Genomic DNA, 17,513 nt, shown 5'->3' on the forward strand with positions numbered 1-17,513 from the left:
TAGCGTCTACATTTAGAAGGGAAAGAGGGCGGTATGAACCTGGAAGATCAGGAGGCTTGCCTGGCTTCAATATCGTGACGATGAGCGCCTCTCTCATCGAGGGCGGCATAGCGCCGTACTCGCATATCTCGTCAAAGAGGGTGGAGAGGTAAGGCAACAGCTTGTCCTTGTACGCCTTATAGAATGCCACCGTCAGTCCATCTATCCCGGGCGCACTTTCGGACCTCATGGTGTCTAGCGCGTCCGATATTTCCTCACGGAGTATAGGGGACATCAGGAATTCCCTCTGCCAGTTCTCGAGGAACGGCATTTTGATATAGTCTAAATAGTTGTCAATTTGGTCTTCCACCCCTGTGATCTTGGTAGTGTATAGGTCCTCGTAAAATCTCCGAAATTCCGCTAGAATGTCGTTCTCCGTAGTTACCATCGCCCCCCCTGGAGTTTGTAGTTCCGGGACTGTCTGTCTGCGCCTGGTGCCCTTCATTATCCTAGCTAGCAGTGCTCCAGGACGATCTCCCTCTCCATACGTGCGCGCTGTCGCATATTTCCCTAGATGTCTGACCTCTCTATCTGCCTCCTCGTGGAACTCTTTCAGTAGGCCTTGCAAGGGCCCATCCCCGAGCGGCGTCGAGTCCAGTAGCTGGCGGCGTTCGCAGTCTGCAATCTGCCCCTCAAGATACTTAAGCCTGTTTCTAATCGCTTTGAGGACACTGGAGTGTTTCGCCATGACTACCCCCCTGACGTACACTTTGAATGCCTCCCAGACTGTCCCAAAACTGTCCACTGAGCCTACGTTAGTGGCGAAGAAGGTATCTATGTCCTCCCCCAGGTCAGCCCTAAACGCCTCATCTAGTAGTGAATAAGGCGGGAAGCGCCACGTGAACGGAGGGATCCTCTGCTTGGGAGTAGTCAGTACCAGCAATACTGGGGAGTGGTCCGACAGGGTGCGGGGAAGCACCCTGCAGCCCCTAATCATGGGGAGCAGTGTGTGTGTGGACAGCCAGTAATCTATCCTGGTATGGATGTTATGATACGCGGAGTAGTGTGTGTATCCCCCCTTGTCGTTGTGCCTATCTCTCCAAACGTCTACCAGTCCTAGTCGCATCATTTCAGCCTGCATCTGTAGCGCGGCCGCCGGCGGGCGCCGGGGGGGCCCGCCGACCTATCTAGCTCTGCGCTAAATGTGAAGTTGAAGTCTCCCCCCCAAAGCATTCTATCAGCGGGGCACTCAGCACAGTGGCCCGCCACTGCCGCATAGAAGTCAGGGGAATCATAGTTCGGGCCATAGACGTTCATGACTAGTATGTCGTGGCCCTTGCCTACGCACCTGTTCAACACAAACCTTCCTTCCGGGTCCGCTTTCAGTAGTGTGAGAGATAGCTTGGATTTCGGGTTGACCTATGTGAGAACCCCTCTTGCGTGTGTGGTGAAGCCCGCGTAAGTGGCGTTTCCCTGAAGCCCCCTATGTGTGAGCATCTTACTGGTGTCGGGCAAGTGAGTTTCCTGCAGTAGCGCCAGGTCTATGTTATGTCGGAGTAGGTATTGCAGCACCTTGCGGAGTTTTCGGTAATCATTTAACCCCCTCACGTTCCATGTGACAGCCTTGAGGGTCTCTGTGTCACTCAGTAAGTCATCATGTGATGCATCACCCATTGTCCTTCAAAGAGCACATCAATGTCAAAGCCCTTACATTCACCACCCCCCTCTGTACGTAGCATCTGCCTACGCCCTCCAAGGTACACAACATTTCAGAGCACAGTTTGGACCCCCCGAACATTTCTGAACCCATAACTCCCATCTCCCCCCTCCTCCCACAGTCAACCAACCCCAACCTGGTGTGACCGAGTACCCTGCATCCCTCCCCCCCACCCGCCTTCAATCCCATTCAAAACTTCCCCAACCAGGCTCAATAAGAGCCGCAAGCACTGTAAGCACTAGGGCAGAGGTAGCCTACAAAGATGCTTTATCGTCCACCGTCCGTTCGGACCTCACGTGCAATGTCCATAAGCTGCTCCTTCGCCAGCGCCCCCATATACTAGTGCGGCAATGAGTAGTAAGTGCAGTATCCTACCGGCATTCACGGGCCTTCCCCCCCCCCCCACACCCCGACCTCTGTATTCCTTCCATGTGTCAGGCCCCCTCGAGACCGCCCCAGCCCAATTTCACAGTAGCATGGTGATCGCAGCTCCCCATTAGAACCAATGCAGCCTGTGCAGATCTCACCCATAATCTCGGATACAGTAGTCCGCCTGCCTCAGTGGCGCGCTCCGAGTGGGCACTTCCCGGTCCGTCAGGTGGGGATTGTCACAGTGGCCAGAGTATCTGAATCTCCGGAAAGTGCCTCTGAGTCCCCTCCTTTCCTCAGTCCTGCTCATCCAGGTCTCCTTCGCCAGTGTGTTCCTCTCCAGGCGCCGTCGGGTCTCCTCGGTTCTCCTTCATCCATTGCTTCAGGGATTTTTGCAGTTCTCGGGGATCAGTGAAAAAGTGCGAGTGGCCCTGCCTGTTGATGCGCAGCCGCGCCGGGTACAACATGGCGTAGTCCAACCCCAGGTCTCTGAGTCGCTGCTTGTAGGGGACGAATCGCCGCCTCTCCTCCTGTACCTTGGAGGTGAAATCAGGGTATAACGAAATGTTCATTCCCTCGTACTGCAGCTTCCCCTTCTCTCGAGCGGCACGGAGGGCAGCGTCTCTGTCTCTGTAGTTGAGAATTTTCGCTATTATCGGCCTAGGATTCGCACCTGGAGGAGGCCTTGGTCCCAGGGTGCGGTGGGCGCGCTCCACTATGAACATGGGGGAAAGGGTGTCGTCCCCCAATAACGCATAGTTCCATTTTACCCGTTTGGGTCGACTCTGCCACACCCGTGACGCGGATGTTAGATCGCCTGGAGCGCGCCTCCAAGTCTTCCGATTTCTCCTGTATCACCTGAAGCAGCCTCCCAAATTGCTTGCGGTCAGCGTCCCATTCAGTCTGCGCCTCCTCCGCCTCCGTCAACCTGCGCTCTGCCATGTCCAGCCGCTCCGCATGCTTGTCCACTCTCTCCGTCATCCGGTCCATCCGATACGCCAGGGCGTCAATCTTGGTGCCAATGGCTGACATGCCCTCCTGCAGGCCTTTCTCCATTGTATTAAGCATACCTTTTATTTCTGCGCACAGTGCGGCACTCGGGTCAGCAGCAGCCCCCGGGGACTGGGCGGCTGGAGGTTCTGGCGCCTTCTGCCTCCGCTGGTCAAATGTGAGTTTCGACTGCGTCTTGTCCCCCTTGCCCATCGTTCCAGTGGCTGGGGAGGCCAGTGTCCACAAGCCTAAGAGTTCAATAGCCCCCCAAATGAGCGATGAGGGATCCCTCCCCGTACACAGGCCGGTACCGGTGGTCCGTTGGCCTGGCCTCCTTTTCCGTATAGGCTGGCGTGCTCAGTGGGGCCTATAGGCCAAGATGGCCAGTCGACGATAATCCCTACACAAGGTTCGTCAACCCTAGGACGCCCCTGGGCCTCCTCTGCTTGTAGTCCTCGTGTCTCTGGCCCTCGGTCCCAAAGCAGCCTCTGTCTCCCCAAGCCTTACGCCGCGACTTCAGATGACCAGGGAGTCCTTACCGGCAGTGTGCCAAGGCGCTTGAGCTAGCGCGGGGCTCCGCCAGCGCCACGTGGGCTCGACCGGTGAGTACCCTGCAAAGTCTCCTCACGCTGGATTCCACTGTGCGCTTCGGCGCGTTCAGCGAGCTCTTCAGAGGCCCTTCGCTGTGTTTGCGGCGCGCAGGAGGGGCCGCAGGAGCTGCCGACCACGGGGCTCAATCAGCGTCGGGGCGCTAATACCAGGCGGCCGCACGTCGGGTGACGCAACACGGCTGCGTGTCCCAGGAAAGGCCGGGGATCTTGGCCTGGTCCGTCGTCCTCCGACCGGCGGTGCTGCAGGGGGCTCCCGTGCCCGCACCTCACCCAAATTCACGTCGGAGGTCCACAGGGGGTAGGGGAGTCAGCCCCCACTGGAATCAGACGGTGTTCGCCGCTATAAAAGGATAATTTACGGATCTTTGGCAGCGCTAGCACGGAGCTCCGCTCTTATGCGCCCGCCATAGACGCCGGCTAGCTGCGCCCCCCCTAGCCCGCTGGCTTGTGGCGTTCCCGACGATGACTGACGACATCACCACTGCTAGTCTGGTTGCTCCAGACTAGCCCTTGCTCCCTTCCAAAAGAGGAGCACCCCGGACCCTCCTGGTCCACTCCAGACGCCATTTTAGGTCCACCGCGTGGGCTTGAATTTGCCAAGACTTGTTACCCCAATCCTGGGTCCAGCGACGTCGACAGCATCAACCATCGTGGGACAGCTCGCACCTCCATCCTGGTCGCCGACAACGCCTCCTGGTCCGTGAGACTGCAGAGCCCAGCGTCGCCCACTCACCTGGTCGAGGTGACTTCGCCCGGTACCATCCTGGTGCCCACACAATCACTGGCTAGTGATTAAGAACTTGGTCCCCTCTGCTTTCAGGTGTCATCCATCTTCGATCCAGGCTTGGATCACTTCGAACTTCAACACTGGTCGCCTGCCAGCAACTCCTTCTTTCAGGCTCCTGGTTCGTCAACAAGGATTCCCGACGTCTTTTCAGACCTATGCAGCCGCAGCCCCTGGGCTAGGTAACTTCGGCATTTCGGTGCCCCACCATAGCCTCACTATCCAAGGGTCCAGATCCACTTTCGTTTTCAACCTACCTAGTCGGGTTCGCCCGAGAACACTAACTTTGCTTTTACTAGCCTCCATAGACTTAGTCCCGCATCCCGAATAAGAGCGCACACTCTGCACCCGAGTCCCCTAGGCCTCCTACTAGTAATCTGAAGGTTCAGTAACGTAGTCCTAGCGATTCTAAAGCCTATTAGTCCAGTACTTACCTGCTAGTAATTTCGCATTCCACTTTCATAGTATATGGTTTTTCGGGCCCCTCGGGCATTTGTGTAAATTGTGCAACTTAAAGTATTTTCGTAAGAGTTTTGTTGTGTGCTTAGTACCCTGTCCTCATAAAGAGTACAGGGCTGTTGTGATCTAAATAAATACACTGTATATTTTCATAACACTTGTGTGGTGTCCTTTCACTTGGTGTTCAAGGGGTATATGTGATGGTATAACAGCTGGCTTAACACGCCCTCTAGAGTTTAGCCCGAAGACTGCTCGTATCCATGCTACTAGGATAGCTGGTCTATAAGGTTGACTTACAACCAATCACCATAAGGGTTGTTTGGACTGATACAAAGTGCTCACTAGAATAGTGAACATTATATATCAGGCCAACTTCTCACACAATCCACTATCTCCTGTCTGGGGTGGAGTAACACCGCCCTGCGACAGGAAACCCTTTGTCCAGGCCACCATCTGCTGAGTTTCGGTCAGCAGCAGGAGGCCAGACCCGTGTCTGTGGCAGAGGCATCCATTTTGTGGATCTGAGGCTCTTTTAAAATCAACCGCGTTTCAGTAAAGTAACATGCCTTCTCCCTCTAGAAGGGTGGAATGCTACCCCCGTCGCCAGAACTGGCGAGGGGGTAGTATTCCAATTCGTATGACACCTTACACGACATGTTTTGATAAAGCCAAGCCAAAGTTGCTATATAACCGCGAGGATTATAAGGCACTTAATAGTATATGGTATGGCATTATCCCGGATCAGCTTAGGGAGTTGTTCCCGACAGCTGCAGACAGGCTCAGCTCATGCAGAGCTCCATCTCACATTAAACCACGCACTCTGCCTCCAGGATTGATAAGGCCTTCCATAGGAGTGACTCACAGGTTTATATGTGTCCAGATATAGGTTTAGATATAGGTATACTATATCTAAGCAAGGGGTGATTACACCCACTTGCCCCAGCTTAGTAATCAGCCAGTTGTGTCAATTTAAGAACCAGCCAGGGGTGGCAAAAGCTATGCTTCAGCCCCTGGTAGGCCTTGGTGGCACCTATGCCCTGAGCACCTATAGTGCATGGTACAGGGGCTGACAAGGGGTCCATTTCCAATTGTGGTATGTACCTATAGCACATGTATTACAAATTTAGAGAGAGAACAGCAGGCTGGGGGTCTGATTAGCAGGCCCACAGCCTCAGTAAGTCGAAAACCAGTGAAGCAAAAAGCAAAAATTGGGGTGACCATAGGATAGCAGACCCTACTCTCCTACAGTGTGTATGCTGCTACTAACTTATTCCCCCTCAAAGGCACGGGATTAAAAGCACGGAACATATCCTCGATAGCAGACGACTAATCCCATGAATTAAGAACCACCAATAACCACTGGATTTCCCTCTCAGTGTCAATGCAACAATTTTCAGATATGCATTAAGAAACGCACCCACTGTGGCGTGTAATCAATCCGGGTTCTTCAATGGTACCTGTGGAGGACATGATGCCTTGTGATAACTCCGGGCCATCTCAAACAACCAGTCCCTCGCCAGGGTATCCTTTCCTATGCTGCGTCCCCCTCTAATGGAATCCTGCTCTCTGTGTTCTTCTTCTAGTTTCTTGACTTTGGTGAATTTTGTGCATCCCTCCACTTTTTTTTTGGAGATGGTCTCCTTTTAAACCAACGAACCGGACCTGCCATTTTGTCTGACCTTTGTCCCGTTCCTTTTTAGGTTTTGCCTGGCGTCCACTGCGCAGCAGAGCAGCGCAGGCGAAATCTTTTGTTTTTCAGTACGGGGCTTTATTCAGCCTCTCTCTTCCATTGGCTAGCTCCATAAATGGAGGCTAGCATTGGAAAAGAGATCTGTCAGTAATTCTCCGAGCAGATTCGTGGGCGTTCCGGTGATATTTTCTCTCTCCGCCCCTTTTAGAGCGTCATGCGGCGGTGGGCAGTAGTTTTTTTTTCTACGCCATGTTTTTGTTATTTCCATCATGTCTTTTGCAGGAGTGGGCTGCACTTTGTTTCCTGTTGTCTCCGTGTTCCGTTGTCTGTGGCTTCTTTCCGTCTTCTGTTTTTGTTGTTTTTGTTATTTTGTAGGTCTACACCGTGCCCTGTCACATGTCCGCCTTTATCATTATTTCACTTTTCCTTTCCGAACTATGCAAGTAAGTGCGTAGGTTCATAGAAGCCTGTAGCTCTCAGACCACGGGTACTCTGTATGGGGTCAATGAAGGCTGCCCCTGTCTCCCCCAGAAATATGGTGTCTTCTACGCCCCTGGTTACTGAGACGGATGAGCGGTAGCGAGGAGCTGTACCGTTCGTGCACCGGGGCTACAGAGGAGCAGGGCTGCCGAGGAGGAGCAAAGGTTCCGAGGATGGACAGGGGACAGCAAGTGACCACCGGAGGGGAGCTGGCAAGGGGCAGATAGTGTCTAAGATCAGCATGGCGCAGGCAGGAGCGCTGTGACTCACAGTGCACTGCTCTGAGGAGGGGCTGGAGCAGAGGGGCGTGGGGAGGAGAAGGCTCCGATCCCACACCCGGAGCGCGCAGCGCCGCGGAGAAGTTCTGTCCGAGCCACGGACTTCACTGAGTTTTGCGGGTGGATTATTGACTGGGGTGTGCGTTCGCTGTTGGATCGGGTCGTCTTCTCTGGATGTGATCTCCTCAAACTGCTCTGTTCTTGGTTGCCTGGATTTATTTCTTCTTTGTTTTTATTTTTATTTTTTTTCTGTCCTGTGGATCTCACGTTTCCCAACCCCCTGGTCCTCTGGCGATTCTCCCCCCCCCCCCCCTCCCTGTCCTGACTACCTCGCCTCTGACGTGACCTCTTTTCCCAGGATACAATCCACATTGTGCGCTCCACACCCTTCCCAGGAGTCCCGTTTCCTTCGTAGCTTAAGAAGAGTCCCCTGCCCCTATCCTATGACCCCAATACTAGCCCTCCCCATGCTCTCCCAGTCCCAGGGATACATCACTCAGGGGTACTCCCTGCCAGTCCCTATTTCTCTGACACTTTTTTTTATCTGACCTTTCCGACCCTAGAGTGCCGCCCTGTTTCCTCCCATACCCGGGGTCAAGATCTTGCCCACTCTTTCCCGTCTCAATCACAGCCGGGCGGGGCCGGTGGCTGATAGTAGTAACTAAATCTTAGGTTGTAGTCGCCGACCGCGCCTTGAAGACTTCCAGCAGTGCTGCTCCCAGCGCAGGGGCCAGGGGTGCGGGGTGATGGTGCATTGCACCCACGTGGGGTGGGGGAAGGGAGAGGGCAGGCGAGGAGACTGTACCGCATATGTGTGTGCCAGACACAGCCCCAGCCCTCCTTCCCTCGGGTGTGAGGGACCAATAGATCAATCTTTGAATAGACAATTCAGTGAATGAATGAAGGAATGAACCCCGTCGATCCAAGCGAAGCGCCTCTTGGTCCGTCCGTGCATGCCATGGCACCCCACCACTCCCCTCCATTGTTTGCGCCCCCAGTGCTCTTGGGTTTGCTCTGATTCACATAGCGCCTCATGCGCCAGTCTAGCGCCCACGGTGTGAGGAGCGCACTTTCAGAGTCATGCCTCCTTTTACCACAGAGGCCCCGGTACCAGCCTAGACCCCCAAAGGAATGTTGTGGCAGTGTGCGGTGTTCACCTGCCTCGCAGCGTGACAGTGTGACGCTGTGACACGTTTTAAAATGAACCCCTCAAGGGTGGCACCGCCCGGCGGCCCTGCTTCTGCCAGAGGTGTTTGTTTTGTCAGCCTCTTTCTTATGCATGTGTGTACCTCACACTCATCTATTAAACAATATCATTATTAAATGTCGTTCCTGCCTTTGATGAGCATGATTGCGATTGTTCTGAACGCAGAGCCACGAAGAACCCTCCTTTCAACCTTTCCTGAAGTGACACCGAGCGGGCCCAGGCCTCACTGGAAGCAGTGCCCTTACCCTTTCATCATTCCTTCTCTCCATGTACCCAGCCGTCCGTTCACCCACCATCAATCGATCCATTCTATCGGTCCATCCTTTCACTGATTGATCATTTCACCCTTCGACCCCTCCTTTCACCCTTCCATCCCTCCTTTCACTCTTCCATCCCTCCTTTCACCCTTCTATCCCTCCTTTCACCCTTCCATCCTTCTTTTCTCCCTTCCAGGGCAGAGGGCCGCTCAATCGTTCCGCCACAGCATCCTAGGGCATTATCCTTTTAGAGCCTGTGAGAGGCGCTTGGGCAGTTTCTGATTCAGAGTCCCCCGAGCGGGACGCCAACGTTCCAGGCATTCCTTAAAGTTGCGAGACGCGTTGCTCTCTGCCCTCACAGGTGCCCTCTGCTCTGAATCCTCTGCCATCTGATCTCACCTCGGGCCCTCACTCACTCCTTACCCCTGTACTCTCAGCTCTTACCTGTGCCCTCCGATCTTACCCGTGCCCTCATCTCTTACCTGTGCCCTCGGCTCTTACCCCTCTGCCCTCAGCTCTTACCCTGCCCTGTGCCCTCAGCTCTTCCTAGACCCTCGCTTCTGACTCCTGTGCCCTCAGCTCTAACCTGTGCCCTCAGCTCTTACCCCTCTGCCCTCAGCTCTTACCCTGCCCTGTGCCCTCAGCTCTTCCTAGGCCCTCACTTCTGACTCCTGTGACCTCAGCTCTTACCTGTGCCCTCAGTTCTTACCCCTGTGCCCTCAGCTCTCACCTCTCTGCCCTCAGCTCTTACCCCTGTGCCCTCTGCCCTGAACCGTGCCCTCAGCTCTGACGCCTGTGCCCTGTGACCCTCGCCGGTGACTATGGCCAGCATGGCGGGGGAGATATTGGCCTTCCTGCTGGCCCTGTCGGGCTAGGTGCTGGTCTGCTCCACGCTGCCCACCGACTACTGGAAGGTGTCGAGCATCAATGGCACGGTCATCACCACGGCCACCTTCTGGTCCAACTTGTGGAAGACCTGCATTGCCGATTCCACCGGCATCTCCAACTGCAAGGACTTCCCGTCCATGCTGGCCCTGGAGGGTGCGTCCCGATGGGGGGAGGGGGGACTGTGTGTGTGTCTGTGTTTATGGCTCTGTGTATGTGTGTGTGTGTGGCTCTGTGTGTGTGTGTGGCTCTGTGTGTGGCTCTGTAGGTATGTATGTGTGTGGGACTCTGTGTGTGGCTGTGTGTTTGTGTGTGGCATTCGCGAGAGATTAAGCTATTGGCATTGTAAATGACAGTGCCATTTATTTATCTGTTTTCAAAACAACACATACATACAAATGTTGTCATTTCCAATGCCAATAGCTCTAACTTTTTCAAAGGCGAGACCGTTGCATTGTAAATGCTTGTTCCCTCATGATTCCTCCTGATGACCCTTGATCGTTTTTCTCTTTTTGGTAGACTGTCTTAAATATATATATATGTAAATATATATTATATAATTGTCCAACCCTAATTGCTGTTAACATGTAATCCTGTGTGAATTTACTATTTGTATATGTAGAACTCTAACCACTAGTTTATGTAGTAGACCTTTGTACTTACTACCATTCCTATGTGACTTTAGAGTTTTTCTGTTTGTATCTCTTCCTTGAGTGACTTTACAACTTGTACATGTGCAACTTTTTCCTGTTTTTATCTCTTTCTTGAATGACTTTACACCTTGTACATTATTTGCAATTTTTTTCTGTTTGTATCTCTCATGCAACTCATGTAATCCAAAGTCCTTATGTAACGCAACTGGTTCTTTTGTAAGGCGCTCTGACACTTTCGGGTAATGTTCGCGCTATATAGAATCGCATTAAATAAAAAATAAAAAATAAATACTCTAGCATCATGGCGTCCGGTATTGCCTCACTTTTGTTACTTCTCGTGGAAGTCAGTGCTCTAGTGCAATAGAATGCCTCTGTGCATTAATTCACAGCAGTCCGTCTTTTCTCTCAGTGCCACGGCCCTAGCGACTAATACAGGATACTCTTTGCTGTGGCGCATGTTCCCTGACTTTGTGGAGCAGAGATAAACGTTTATCAGAAAACTCGGCACATTAGCGGAATAAACACAGCATAATAGTCGTGCTCAGTGAGCTCTATAATAAATAATGTGTGCCATGAACTTCATATTGAAATAACTGAGCATCATAGTGGCTGACCTGAAAATTATAATGACATAAAAAACAAGAGGCTTCCAGGCGCACACCGGCCTGACTCGGTTGTCAGTAACTGACGTCATAACTCGAGAGCAGGACTGTGCCACGTTACCGCCGCGCTCCCTGCTTCAGGGATAAGACTCCGCCGGACCTCGACCCCTGCAAGATGGCGGCTACAAGCGTGAAAGTTACCCACCTGTCCGTTCTCTATTTCCATCATAACAAACTCGTGGTCCAATCAGACAGCGCCAAGCCAGGTTTGCTGGAAAACTACCCCTCCCGGCAGACACTGCGCAGGAGACGTCACTGGCGAGTTAAAAGGTGAGTTGACAGCAGGAGCAGGAAGGAACTGGAAGAAGAGACCCAGGTGAGAGGAACTGGGGGCCCTGATTGCATAGGGTGCCCATGGGCTTTAGGGGGGCTGAGTTATCAGCTGGGAACGGGTACCAAGTAGAGTAAGGTAGGAGGAACCATCATGAACACCCTGAAAGCATAGGAGAGATGCATTACACTGCCCCAATTTTTTGAGTCTGCAGTAGTGCTTTAAATGGGCAGGTGCTGTCCGGTACTGAGCCCCTGCACTTCTTTCATTTGAAACGGAGAGTACCAACAGGTCTCAGTGCTGCTGCAGTACATGTACTCTGAATAGTAATTGCCTGCACTTCTAAATTTCAATTTAAAGCACTGATCTGCAGTCTCAGTCAGTCAAACATAAATTTATTTTAGACCTTGGCCTTTAAAATCATATACACAATAAGACTCTTATCTGGGCAATGTAAAACCATTCTAGATAAAATCAATCCAACCCTACAGTTAGTAACATAAAATTGCTCCTGGCCAATAATACAGTAAAATTCTCTAATGTTTGTTAAAACTTTATTAACAGGCAATAAAAATTGCCCCAGTGCTCAGGTTACATCCAAGAACTGCACATCCAAAAATAAATAAATGAGCTCTATCCCCCTTTCTCTAATGCCGTAGTTTTGTAAAATTGACTTTAATAAAAAACTTAGACTGGACCATAGTGGGAGGTTGCAGGAAAAGTATTCTTTCTAAGCACCTACCTTCTTCGGAATCCCAATTTGATTTCCCACTGATACAGACTACTTCAACACTGTAATGGAACTGTGGCCGTATCGTTCCTTGATATGCTGCTAGTACCGGTTTTGAGGAGGGACCTCCGTACACTTTATAATTTTTTTTAGCATTTCTACAATCAATCAGGGGGTTTATAGAGCTCGCTACTCACCCTTGAGGGTCTCAAGGCGCTAGGGGAGAAGGGGGTAGGCAGCTCTGGCTCAGACGAAGAGCAAGGTCTTGAGGACCTTCCTGAAAATGTGCAGGTTCAGGGAGCGTCTGATAGTGACTGGGAGTTTGTGTAGGTTCAGGGAGCGTCTGATAGTGACTGGGATTTTGTTCCAGGTCTTCGCTGTGATGTAGGAGAAGGCCCTTCCTCCTGCTCTGCTTCTGTGGATGCGGGGGTCTCTGCTAGGGTGAGGTTGGCAAATTGGAGATTTCTTTTGGGTGCGTGGAAACGGACTCTCTCGTTGAGGTATTTGAGTCCGATGTTGTGGAGGAATTTGTAGGTGTGGGTGAGGATCTTGAAGGTTATTCTCTTCTCGACGGGGAGCAAGTGTAAGTCACAAGGTTGTTGAGTCATGCGTTCGTGCCGAGGGGTCCCGAGAACGAGTCTGGCCGCAGCGTTCTGGATGGGTTGGAGCTCGTGGGGAAGGGTCTTATTTATGCCGGCGTAGAGTGCGTTTCCATAGTCCAGTCTGCTGGTTATGAGTGCGCGGGTGATGGTTTTTCTGTGCTCACGGGGATCCATTTGAAGGTTTTTCGGAGGATGCAGAGGCAGTTGAAACTTGTGGAGGCGACAGCGTTGATCTGGCGGGTCATGGTGAGTGAGGAGTGGAGGATTTATTTGACGCTGAGGTTCTGGACGTGGTCTGTCAGGGTGAATGAATGAATGAATGAATGAATGAATGAATGAATGAATAAGGAACTTGGTTTAGCGCACTGCGGCCAAGCGGCTTCCTGGCGCTGAGGACTCAACAATACTCACAGATGGGATCCAAGAGGACTAGCAGAGGAATGCCTGAGAAAAAAGGAAAGTTTTGAGGGCCTTGCGAAAGTGGGTGTAGATAGGAATAGAGCGAATGGAAAGAGGAAGACTATTCCAAAACCGGGGAGCCAAAACCGGGAAACGGGTGCCCCCTGTGCGTGATTTCCGGAAACGGGGGACGTGAAGAAAAGAAAGTGATGAAGAGCGGAGAGTGCGGCTAGGGGCGTGAGAAGTGATGAGAGAATTGATGAAATGTGGGGCGGAACGAGCGTGCGCCCGAAAGGCCAAGCAGGCTAATTTGAAGTAGGATCTGAAATGAACCGGGAGCCAGTGGAGGGACTTGAGTGCAGGGGTGATGTGAGAAGATTTGGGAAGGCGAAGGATGAGGCGGGCCGCCTGGTTTTGAATGGCCTGGAGGCGGCGGGTTTCGTAGGCAGGGATGCCTACGTACAGGCCATTCCCATAGTCCAGGCGAGAGGTCATGAGAGCCGTGGCGATGGTTTTGAGGGTATCAGCAGAAAAAAAACGGGAAATCTTACGGATTAAACGAAGGGACAAAAAACAGGAAGACACAACGGAACTAATTTGGGCATGCATGGACAGATCGTCGCTGACCTTGATGCCAAGGGTCCGAACAGAGGAAGCTGGTGAGGGAGGGGGACCAAAGGAAAGGGGCCAGTGTGCCGGGGACCAGGGGTCAGAGAGACCACCAGTGAGGACGAGCTCTGTCTTGTCCGGATTGAGCTTCAAATGATTGAAGCTCATCCACTGAGAAATAAAAACTAAAGTGGAACAGAACTTGGGAAGAGAGTCAGCAGGGGACGAAAGATCAAAGATGAGCTGGAGGTCATCTGCGTAGTTGTACACAGAGACCCCCAGCTCAAGAAGAGAAGAGATGAGAGGGCGGATATAAAGATTAAAGAGAAGTGGGGAAAGGGAGGAGCCTTGAGGGACCCCACAGGTGACCGGACGAGGGGGAGCGGAAAAACCGGAGAGGTGAACCGCTTGCGATCTTCCTTGAAGGAAGGACGCGATCCAAGAAAAGGCAGTGCCCTGGATGCCCGCTGCGCTGACACGATCGAGAAGAATGGCATGATCGACCGTGTCAAACGCAGCGGACAAATCAAGAAGGACCAGAGCTTGGGGGAGGTTGCTATCAGCTTTCGCCTTGAGTTCATCCAGGACCGCAAGGACCACTCCCTCAGTGGAATGGCCAGGGCGAAAACCCGCCTGGTGGGAGGCCAGAAGATGATTCTCCTCGATGTAGGAGGATAGGCAAGATGTTACGTGGCTTTCGAGGATCTTCCCTAGATAAGGGAGCAAAGAGATAGGCCTGAAATTAGATAGGAGAGAAGGGTCAAGACCAGGTTTTTTAAGGATAGGAAGAACTATAGCAGATTTAAATGAAAATGGGACAGAACCCAAAGCCAGAGAAGCATTGAGGAAAGTGAGGGGAGGGACAGGGAAACTAGTATAGAGAGTTCTAAGAATCCGTGCGGGAGCGCAGTCCGCCGGAGAACCAGCCTTAACCTTAATAAGCAAGTCAAGAAAAAGCTCAGAAGAAATGGGTTAAAAGTGATCCAGAGAGGAAGAGAGCGGAGGAAGGGAATCAAAGAGTTCAGATTGAGGCACAATAGGGATGTTGGCCTTAATGTTAATGATCTTGTCAATGAAATAGTCGTTCAGTGAGGAGCAGAAAGTTTGAGATGGTGGGGGCGCTACAGAGGGCAGAGGGCCACCAAATGTCGTCCCATGCGGAGGTCGAGGGTCCCAGGATGAGGACCTCTGTTTTCTCTGTTTTGAGCTTCAGGCTGCTCTCCTTCATCCAGGTAAAAACATCCCTCATTCCTTCCTGAAAGCTGAGCCTTGTGTCTTTGGGATCTTTCGTGAGGGAGAGGATGAGCTGGGTGTCACCAGCGTAAGATACTGTGTTGAGCCCATGCTGTCTGACGATGGCGGCTAGGGGACAATGTAGATGTTGAAGAGCGTGGGGCTGAGCTCAGTGGGTTCGGAGATGAAAGGGGGGAGTCTGGTTCTCTGGGTTCTGCCAGAGAGAAAGGATTGGATTCAGTTGAGGGCTGTTCCTTATATTCCAGCATTGTGCAGTCTGGCTGCGAGGGTGTGGTGTGAGACGATGTCGAAGGGCGCAGAGAGGTCTAGCAGGATGAAGACTGCGGTGTGTCCCTGGTCGAGTAGCATGCAGATATCGTCAGTGGTGGCGAGGAGGGCAGTCTCGGTGCTATGGTTGCTGCGGAATCCAGACTGGGAGGCGTCTAGAATGGAGTTCTCTTCGATGAATGCGGTCAGCTGGGCATTTACGAGTCTTTCGGTGACTTTGGCAGTGAAAGGCAGCAGAGAGATGGGCCGGTAGTTCTTCAGGTCCGTAGGGTCGGCCGTGGGTTTCTTCAGGAGGGGCTTGACTTCTGCCTGCTTCCAATCCTCCGAGAAGATGCTGGACTGGAGGGTGGCGTTGATGGTCCGCCCTAGTTCGGGGGCGATGGCGGCCCGCTGGTAGATGTGTAGAGTCCTGGTGGTGATGGTCGGCTGGTGGTCAGCGGAGGGGGTAGGGGTGGTGAATGGCGTCTGGTTATGGAAGTGGTCGTAGAGGGCCTTGATCTTCTGATGGAAGTAGGAGCTGAGCTTCCAGAGTTCCTGGGATGGTGTGACATCCGTGGCCTCGCTGGGGGGTTTGGTAAATTGCTCTATGATGTGAAAGAGTTCTTTGGAGTTGGTTGAGTTGGTGTCGATTTTGCTCTGGATGAAAGTCCCTTTGGTGTCCCTCATGAGCTGGTGGTATCCCTTCAGGGTGCTCCTGTGGTTGTTAAGGTCTTCTGTGGTTTTCCGGCTTCGCCATGTTTTCTCGAGGCGTCTGCAGGTGCGCCTGGCGACTTGGAGTTCAGTGGTGAACCAGGTGGCCTTCAGGGGGCGTGGTTTGGCAGGGTGGTGGAGAGGGGCAATCTTAGTGGCGCATCTGGACATCCTTCGGTGAACTTCTTTGGCTGCTGAGTTGGCGTTGGTGATGGGGGTGGGGGGGTCTAGGAGGAGGTTATAGTTGGGGTGCTCCTCTGTGATTTTTCTCCAATTCCGTTGTGGCGGGTGGGGGGCCGGTTTGGGTGTGGTGGTGTTTAAGGTGAAATGTATGCAGTGGTGGTCGGGGGCTGTGCGATGTGGCTGAAGTGGACATTTGACCCTCCTGCGAAGATGGGGTCAAGAGTGTGTCCTGCTCTGTGCGTGGACGTGTTGACAAGCTGCTTCAGTCCGAGGTTGGAGAGGTTGTCGAGGAGAGCGGTAGAGTCGGGGTCACTGCTGTTGTTGAGGTGGGAATTAAGGTCTTCGAGTAGGATGTAGTCCATGGAGGTGATGGCATGGGGTTCGACGAGGTTGGTTATTGCTTTTGTGGCCGGGGAGCGGGGTCACGCGGGTCTGTAGGCGAGGGTGCCGCATAGGTTTGAGGGAATTGCATTCAGACGACCGCTCCACGTATCCACATCTCTGCCCTAAAAATGGAGCACTTTTGGGAGTATTGACGTTTCCAAGTCACCTTTAACTATATTCCAAACCTCTAGTTCGGTTGGAACACCATGTTTTATTAAGCAAATTCGAGTGGGCGTCACCACTGTTCTCTATCTACCTTTCTCATCTTCCAGTGTTTGTCATCTACTGGAATAAGACAGGCTCTTTACCAGTTAACATAATTGTGCATGAATACAGACTTCCTGAAGAAGGCTCACGCCGAAACGCGTTGAAATGGGAATGCACTTCTGTATTTTATAAATTAATTGGATTGTTTGTCATTATCCACACATTTTCTGTTATATGTAATGGATTTTTGTATGTACTAAGTTATAAAAACAAGGAAAAAATGTATTTCAATATAAAAGTTGATATAAAAAACAATAAAATATTAGAATGTATCAATATATATCTTCAGTGTCAGTTTAGTCATTAGCGTTTAGTTTTCCTTCTCTTTAGTTTAACAGGCACAAAACCCGGTGCAACTTTGCCCTCTTACCCCATATGTTGTTTCCTTGCCAGGGTTTATCCTATTAGGCAGGGGCCCCTTTCTTTCTAAAATGGCGAAGGTGCCGCATAGCATGGTCCTGTGGGATGTCCGGATCTGGAAGTGGAGGTGTTCTGTGATGGAGTGGGGGTCGCTTGTGCTGGAGGTGAAAAGTTGGAGGGGGGTCTTGTGTGCAATGGTGAGTCCTCCTCCTGGGCAGTGAGGGCAGTCATTCCCCTGGATCTTGTACTCTTCGGGGATTGCGGTGGCGATGGTCCAGGTTTCCGTGAGGAAGGCAACTTCGGACTAGAGGGTATCGATCAGGTCCCAGATCTCTACGGCATGTCTGTGGAGGGAGCGCACGTTGAGGAGGATGCACGTCAGGGTATTAGGGGCGTGGGCGTCCCGTGGGCCTGCGGCTGGTGTGTGAGTGCTGTTGATGGTGCAGGAACATTGGCAGTGTCTGCTGGTGAATGGT

At 52.2% G+C, this 17,513-nt stretch overlaps 1 protein-coding gene across 2 annotated transcripts in view; it reads left to right on the plus strand.

Moving 5' to 3' along the window:
• The first annotated feature begins 11,259 nt into the window (after window positions 1-11,259).
• GMPPA (GDP-mannose pyrophosphorylase A) overlaps window positions 11,260-17,513 on the plus strand; it is a 141,032-nt gene continuing 134,778 nt past the window's right edge. The window contains exon 1 of one of the 2 annotated variants that reach the window (XM_086954401.1): window positions 11,260-11,291. The gene's annotated coding sequence lies outside the window, so the exon portion shown is untranslated. Of the gene's footprint in view, window positions 11,338-17,513 lie in introns of both variants that reach the window. The other variant, XM_086954400.1, reaches the window with a different exon arrangement.

The sequence above is a fragment of the Lissotriton vulgaris genome, chromosome 2_1, assembly GCF_964263255.1.
Source record: "Lissotriton vulgaris chromosome 2_1, aLisVul1.2, whole genome shotgun sequence".
NCBI lineage: Eukaryota > Metazoa > Chordata > Amphibia > Caudata > Salamandridae > Lissotriton > Lissotriton vulgaris.